The sequence below is a fragment of the Aythya fuligula genome, chromosome W, assembly GCF_009819795.1.
Source record: "Aythya fuligula isolate bAytFul2 chromosome W, bAytFul2.pri, whole genome shotgun sequence".
Lineage (NCBI taxonomy): Eukaryota > Metazoa > Chordata > Aves > Anseriformes > Anatidae > Aythya > Aythya fuligula.
Window position 1 is genome coordinate 16,376,641 of NC_045594.1, and position 7,956 is coordinate 16,384,596.

At 47.2% G+C, this 7,956-nt stretch overlaps 1 protein-coding gene across 4 annotated transcripts in view; it reads right to left on the reverse strand.

Moving 5' to 3' along the window:
* Positions 1 to 1,325, reverse strand: part of LOC116501371 (chromodomain-helicase-DNA-binding protein 1-like) — a 92,674-nt gene extending 91,349 nt beyond the window's left edge. For 3 of the 4 annotated variants that reach the window (XM_032206882.1, XM_032206879.1, XM_032206883.1), the window contains exon 1: positions 998 to 1,325. The gene's annotated coding sequence lies outside the window, so the exon portion shown is untranslated. Of the gene's footprint in view, positions 1 to 595; positions 639 to 997 lie in introns of those variants that run through there. The other variant, XM_032206880.1, reaches the window with a different exon arrangement.
* Between the last annotated feature and the right edge of the window lie 6,631 nt (positions 1,326 to 7,956).

Genomic DNA, 7,956 nt, shown 5'->3' on the forward strand with positions numbered 1-7,956 from the left:
ACTCACTGATAATCAGCTGAAGAGCTGTGCCTCTCACTGATTTAGTGGCATGAAAGCAATTAGTGGCTCATCTGCAAGTTGCCTGCTTCGAACTGCTCCCTTCTAAGTACGACCCTACCCACAGCCTACGATAGGGGCGAGGGCTATCTCGTTCTGGGGTGGAAAAAAACCTGTGCTCAGGCACTATTTCGGACAGAAAGGCCACTCCAGCCATCAAACAAAGGCAATGATGAAAGAAAAAGTGACAGGAAAAAGCCTTGTAACCCCAAAGCGGCCGCAAAGCGAGGCCAGGGCCCCAACGGCAGTAAGCCGAGCAGCTTAGTGGTTTCTCGAGAACCAGCAGCTGGCGTTCAACGGGGCCTAGCTCCCCACTGCTTGTCCTCCCGCGCCCAGGGGGCAAACACCTTGCTGCCTGCCTCCGTGTCTGGTACTCTCGGAATCCCTGGCGATACCCTTTTAGCGTCACGAAAGTCTTTCCTTGTCGCCAGCTCCCTTCTCCGCAGCGATCCTCCCCGACCACGCTCTCGCAGCCTCCCGTTACCGACCGCTCCCAAAGCATTCCCGAGAGAAGCCGAGGCCAGAGCTGCATCCCTACCCCTCGTGGGTTCGCTTCCAGCCCCCGGAGACAGCACTCCGCTGGTGGTGCACGCCGCGCAAGCGCTGCTCCTAGTAGAGTCACCAAGGCCGCCGCAGTCCTCCATGCTCACTTCCCCCAGCGCCCCCCATGGGCAGAGAAGAGCGAAGGCCGCACTCCCAGCCGGTTCGTCACAGGCTCCCCCCACAGGAACCAGTGAAAAAGCCTCAACCCCAATTAGCTGCCTCGGCTCTCACAGCTCCCTCCCCCGTCGGATAACAGCGAGCAGGCCCAGGAGCCCAGATCCGCAGTAGGTATCCAGCCCCCTGTCCTCAGTACCAGCCACCTCCCCATCCATCTTCGAAAGCTACCGCACAACTCCAGTTGAGAGAGGGAAAGGAACCATGACAGACCTCTACCTACCTGCGTGTGTGTTCGTGCCAGCCTCCCTAGCGCAAGACAGAGCTACGCTCCACGAAGAGGTTTGTGCTGTAACCTTTAGCCGAAGACTGCTCCGGTGACCGCCGCAGGGCCTGGACCGCCGGCTCCTCACAGCCCTGCACAGTGGGCTCGCCCGCAGCCCCCACCGGTTCGAACAATAGAGCCACCCCTCGCTCCCCCCCCCCTCCAAGCAGGGAGGAGCCTGGGAAAACACGGTAGGGGCTGTGCTGTGCCGCCGCTTCTTAAGTCCTCCCGACCATCGCCATCACGCTGCCGCTCCGCTCAACCTCCTCCTCTTCCCCTCAGTCAGATGGAAATCCTGGGTGTGATGTCAGTCCTGCGCCTTGGGACAGAGCAAGGAGGAGGAGCAATGGCTGGGAGGGGATAGCACCATCGTGTTATGGCGGCAGGAAGGGCGCAAGCGGCCTCCTTGCCGCACCGGATACTGTCTGAGCCGAGGGCAGCAGGTATCTGCCTGCCGCAGCAAACAAGCGCTGGGGCCAGTGTCGGTACCAGTACCGCTCCTGGTCAACTAGCGGTGACGAGGAAGAGTCATCAGTCTTCATCCCCACGACCCCCGACGACCACCACTAGAATACACTGCGCAAGCGCAGATGGAAGGAGTTTATGGAAATGACTCTTTGGAACTAATTTTAATATGAAGCGGGGATGGATTATGAATATGTATAGGCGTAGTGTGAAACTTCATGCATATGTAACTCTTTGCTGCATATAACCATGGAAAGTTGCTGTGTCAGGTGCGCACAACTTTGGCGGGACTACCCCTGTGCTGCCCAGCGCTGAATAAACATACCTACTTTACAATCTAACTGATTGTGGAGTCTGTTTTCCGCAAGTCAGTTTGGTGAGCCAGCCAGGAGACGCTCTGCTCAGCTGCGGGTTTGACTGCAGAGCGGATGCACCTAGGGGCACCCTGAGTATTTTCCTTGGAGGAGCCTCCGCTCTCAGCCGCTCACCGCGGGAGTAGACAAGGACCTCCTGAAGCTGCGGACAAACGGTATGTTTTACAGTACAGGAAGTCGTACGCGTGACGGGGCAGCTGGTAAATCGTGCATAGACATCTGGCGTGCAGCGTAGTCCCCATATGAGAGGAGGGTAACCTACAGTCTGACCGATAGTGTGGTCAAGGAGAGATTTGGTGACCGATACGAGTGGTCAAAGGGTATTTGCTGACCAATAGAATCAGGGGGATTTGCTGACCAACAGAGCAGCCGCTAGCGATCTTGGCAGTAGATCAAGCAAATCCAAGGTTACCGCTGCATCCCAGTTTTGGGAGCCAGGATGTGCCTGCTAATGACTGTATAAGAAGCAGGAGAAGGGTAAGCAGGCCTCTCACAATTGTGACAAGGTTACCTGGGTAATATTTTCAGCTGCTGGAGGGATATTAATTGGAGCGTTAATAATTGTATGTCTTATTTGTGGATGTCTGGGTATCTCATGTTGAAAGCATTTGTGTATGTGTTTGAGACAAAGTATTGTTGTGAAGTGAATTACTCCACGAGGAACAGAGACAGAAATGATACAAACAAGTTTGGTTATTGTTTTAAGTGATATATTCTTGTGGTATGAACGAGAAGCGCAAGGGGTCTCTCTGTGTGATTGCATGATTGTGCTGTGTGAGTGAGATGCAGCATTGCTGCAAAGTGAGTGCGGAGTTCCGATCCGTGGTTCCATATTCTCCGTGAGGGGAATGGCTGGAGATGAATGAAGCGCATGACAGTCCGAAAAGAAGTGCTGTTTTATCCAAGTGTTGATTGGTGGTGCCCAATATACGGGCCTGGCAGTGCATCTTGTAATCCTATTTTGTTCTTAAATGTTTTGAGTGTGACAAGAAAAAAGGTGGGAGCATTATCTTAGTAACAGTTTAGAAGTTTTGGTATATTTGCTGTGGTGTTTGGTCAGTTTCCCAAGTATCGGGGAAGGGGGCTGACTGATTATCAAAGCGGCAGAATGGAGAGAGTCATTTCTTTGGTGGTTTGGGCTTGAGCCCTGGGAATTTGGTAAGAAGGGGGAGAGTGAATTTATTTAGGCGTCAATACCTTTTAAACCCCCATATTGACAGATACACAGGAGTGATTCCTTGTTTTGTATGGGCTTACTAACAAAGTGCATGAGAAAAATTGGCATTTGGCTTGAAATTCGGTCCTGTTGAAATGTAAATTTTTGTGGAAAAGGTGGTATTGTTTGTCTAGAAGACTGAAGGCTGAGTGCTTCAGGTGTTTTCCCAAAGTCCTGTGGATTTATGATTGAAACGGGGCTCGTTAATGATTTGAAATAGTAAAGTTTGTATGTGGGAAGAAGAGTTTAATCCCAGAGAATTGGGACATTTGGGAAGAAGATTAGAAAAAGATAGTAAGTAGTAAAAAGGTTTGCATGGAAATTGAAACAAGGGACAGTAACTAATATAAATAAATAAAGGGGAATGGGAAATCAAGGAAATGGGTAATATCCAAAACAAAGACGTTTTAAAGAAAGCCTCCTTGGGCACACTGGCACACTATTGGCACACTGGAAGGATATTGTTAGAACTGGGGCGCACAGAAAGCAAGACGACTTCCACTAAGTATTGCAATCAATGGTGGCCAATACATAAGCTAAATGGCCACTTTATGGATCAATCGACTATAACACTATCTTGCAATTAATGTTGGTTTTGAGGAGAGAAGGAAAATAGGATGAAATGTTGTATACTGATATGTTGTTTCAGCATCTTAGAGGGAAAAGGAGTGGAATTAAGTTGGCCCCTGACTGAGCATTTGCTGTTGGCATGAGAAAAGTACAGGCTGGAGAAAGATAAAGGAAGGGTTGAAAGGGTTGTTGAAGGTGTTAAAAGTTGTGTGGCATGTAGTATTTAACAGAACTGTTTGAAGTTGAATGAGCAGGGAAAGAGGATGTAGAAATGTTAATAGTTCTGCCTCAACAGGAGGCTGTGATCTCAAAATCAGGGGTGTGAGCCTTTGGGGCAGAGGGACCATGATGGGTCCGAGAGAGTTGTCATGGAAACAAAAAAGCAGCTCTTAAAACAACCTGAGTTCATGTGTGAGCTCAGATTGCCAATGGGACCGCTCAGGGAACTGTCAACGATTGCATTTCCCTGACAGACACCCCCCCACTGAGACCCTAATCACCCCGGAAATTATGTAAATACCAAAATCTGGTTAAATTGGGAATTGAGAATCTGTTCCAGCAAGGTCCAAAAGAAATCCCTATGTAATTGTTGAATTTTTGGACCAACTTTGAAATACAATGAAGAAAACCAAAACTAAACAAAGAAACAGACAATAAATTTGACCTGGCTTCAGAAAACAAACAGAGGCTAGCCTCTTTCTAGGGCAATCGGTTCCTGATATCAGAAAGAAATTGTCTTAGGCTGCAGGATAAACATGCAACAGTCAGGAATGACGGGGACCTGGGACATCTACCCTAGCAGGTCCACTAGTTGAAATAAAGCTAGGGAATGAATCATAGAATCATAGAATCATAGAATATCCTGAGTTGGAAGGGACCCTTAAGGATCATCAAGTCCAACTCTTGACACCGCACAGGTCTACCCAAAAGTTCAGACCATGTGCCTAAGTTCACAGTCCAATCTCTTCTTAAATTCAGACAGGCTCGGTGCAGTGACCACTTCCCTGGGGAGCCTGTTCCAGTGTGCAACCACCCTCTCTGTGAAGAACCCCCTCCTGACGTCCAGCCTAAATTTCCCCTGCCTCAGCTTAACCCCGTTCCCGCGGGTCCTGTCACTAGTGTTAATGGAGAAAAGGTCTCCTGCCTCTTGACAACCCCTTACGAGGAAGTTGTAGACTGTGATGAGGTCCCCCCTCAGCCTCCTCTTCTCCAGGCTGAACAGGCCCAGTGACCTCAGCCGTTCCTCGTACGTCTTCCCCTCAAGGCCTTTCACCATCTTCGTAGCCCTCCTCTGGACACTTTCCAACAGTTTCATGTCCTTTTTATACTGTGGTGCCCAGAACTGCACACAGTACTCGAGGTGAGGCCGCACCAGCGCAGAGTAGAGCGGGACAATCACCTCCCTTGACCTACTAGCGATGCCGTGCTTGATGCACCCCAGGATACGATTGGCCCTCCTGGCTGCCAGGGCACACTGCTGGCTCATATTCAACTTGCTGTCTACCACGACCCCCAGATCCCTCTCTTCTAGGCTGCTCTCCAGCGTCTCATCGCCCAGTCTGTACATGCAGCCAGGGTTTCCCCGTCCCAGGTGCAGGACCCGGCACTTGCTCTTATTGAACTTGATGCGGTTGGTGATCGCCCAGCTCTCCAACCTGTCCAGATCCCTCTGCAAGGCCTTTACGCCCTCATTTGAGTCCACAACTCCTCCAAGTTTGGTGTCATCAGCAAACTTGCTCAAAATACCCTCTATTCCTACATCCAGATCGTTTATAAAAATATTGAAAAGTACCGGCCCTAAAATGGAGCCTTGAGGGACCCCACTGGTGACCGCCCGCCAGCCTGACGGAGCTCCATTTACCATAACCCTTTGGGCCCTGCCCGTTAGCCAATTGCTCATGAAGAAGTGAGGCTTGATTTTTTTTGTTGGTTACAGGAACTTCTTTCTCTGTGTTAGTCTGTAAATGTAATAGGAGCAACTGGCCAACAGGAAAAGGCATTTTTTTTTGGTTGGTTGTTTTTTTTTTGTTTGTTTGTTTTTGTTTTTCAGTGCTTGAAATTTAAATTGGGAAAAATGATTGGAATTACAAAATAAGAAAAACAGTCAAATTTGGTTCATGGTATTAGATTTAAAGGATGCCTTTTTCTGCCTGCCCGTGGCAACTGAAAGCCAGAAACTCTTTGCCTTTGAATGGGAAAATCCTAATAGAGGACGGAAAACTCAGCTGACTTGGACTGTGTTACCACAGGGGTTCAAGAATAGCCCCACCATATTCAGGAACTGTGATCTTGAAGCTCGAAAGACCCCTTCGGGAAAAGGGGACACTGTTGCAATACAGAAATGATAGCTACTATTGAAGAAAAGGAATGTGTAGAATGGACTATTAGTTTACTAAAATTTTTCGGCACTAATACTGTGAACCCAGCCTCTTTCCTTAGTAACAGTTTCCAGATCACCTAATCATGATTGCATCAAGACCACAGACATGGTATACTCCAGCTGACCAGACTTAAAGGATACACCCCTAGAAGATGTGGAGGATTGGTATATAGATGGCAGCAGCTTCGTCCACCAGGGACTTCACCTCACAGGATATGCGGTAACAAACATCAGACCAAAAGGTGGAAATCATCGCCTTGATAATTTTTTTGAGCTGGCAAACATTTGGACAGATTTGAAATATGCCTTTGGTGTGGTGCATACACATGGGGCAATACACATGGAAGGAGAGAGGACTTTTATCTTCCTCAATTAAACATGCAGAAGAGATACTGAAATTACTCTGAGCGGTATACCTGCCTACATCAAGCAGAAAATACTGATATTGAAAAGAGAAATAGATTGGCTGATGCAGGAGACAAAGGGGTGGCAGAACAGGCATCCGAGAGTCAAATTTTGGCACTAGTACCAGGAACAGAAAACCAGGCATTAACAAAAGCTTTAGAAAATGAAGTAGAATATTCTAAGATGTAAACAGAAAATGTTACCTACAGGTTTAATGTAAATAAATGATGGGAGAATTGTGATACCATATTAAATTGAATGGTGATTGGACAACATAATAAAGCATGCTGGGGAGCTGAAGTAGTATAAGAGTTTTTAAATAGAAAATGGATAGGGCCTAATTTGTATACCATTGTTAGGCAGGTATAAAAGTAATCAAGCTCCAAACAGTGGCAAATTAATTTTTTTTTGAACTCCCAAGAAAAGGGGAGTATCAGTATTTATCGGTATTAACTGACACCTTTTCAGGATGGACAGAAGCATTCCCAACTAGAACAGCCAAGGCTTGGGAGGTAATTAAGATACAAGAAATAATACCTCGTTTTGGAGTTCCAGCAACTATATCCTCTGACAGGGGCAAAAGTGGTACAACAAATTACTTCATACCACATATCGCCCTCAGTCAAGTGGCCAAGTAGTAAAAATGAACCACTTAATCAAAGAACAAATTGTGAAATTGGGACAGGAAGCAAATTGGGCCTGGCCTCAGTCTCTTCCTTTAGCCCTTTTGCGTATACGAGCTAGACCAAGGGTAAAGGAAGGGTTAAGCCCCTTTGAAATCTTACAAAGAGGAATATCCATGCAAGCTGGGGATGAAATTATGACCTCCTATATGGTGGTCTTAGGTAAACAGCTTAATGAAATTGGAAAGCATGTGAGTGGGACTCCAGGTAGAGGGTTAGATGGACCAGTGCACAATATACAACCTGCAGATTATGTTTACGTAAAGTCTCTTGCAGAGAAGATCTTGAAACCACAGTGGGAAGGACCATTCCAGGTACTCCTTACTTCTTTCACAGCAATCAGAATCAAGGAGCAGAATGCCTGGATCCATCACACCAGAGTGAAAAAGGCCGATGCTTTGTTGGCATTATAGGAAGAAATTTCCTCCCTACATAAAGTAGCGCTTCAGAATAGGATGGGATTAGAAATGCTTTTAGCCAAGGAGGGAGGATTGTGTACAGTCATAAACCAAACTTACTGTGTATATGTTAACAAAAACAGATTGAGACTGACCTGGAGAAGATTTGGGAAAAGAATACAATTTTGCACGCAGTAGCTCAGGATGATACATCCTGGGGATTTACAGACTTGGTAGAAAAATTAACTTCCTGGTTGCCAGACCTAACCTGGCTGAAACAGTTGTTTATCACAATAATCGCGGTCGTGGTTTTGTTCATGGTTCTTTGCGTAGTGATCCAATGTACCTTATGGTATTTTAAGAGTACAGGAAACTCCTACAGCGAGTGGAAAAAGAACCAACTCAGATGAAAACTGGAGTCTAACA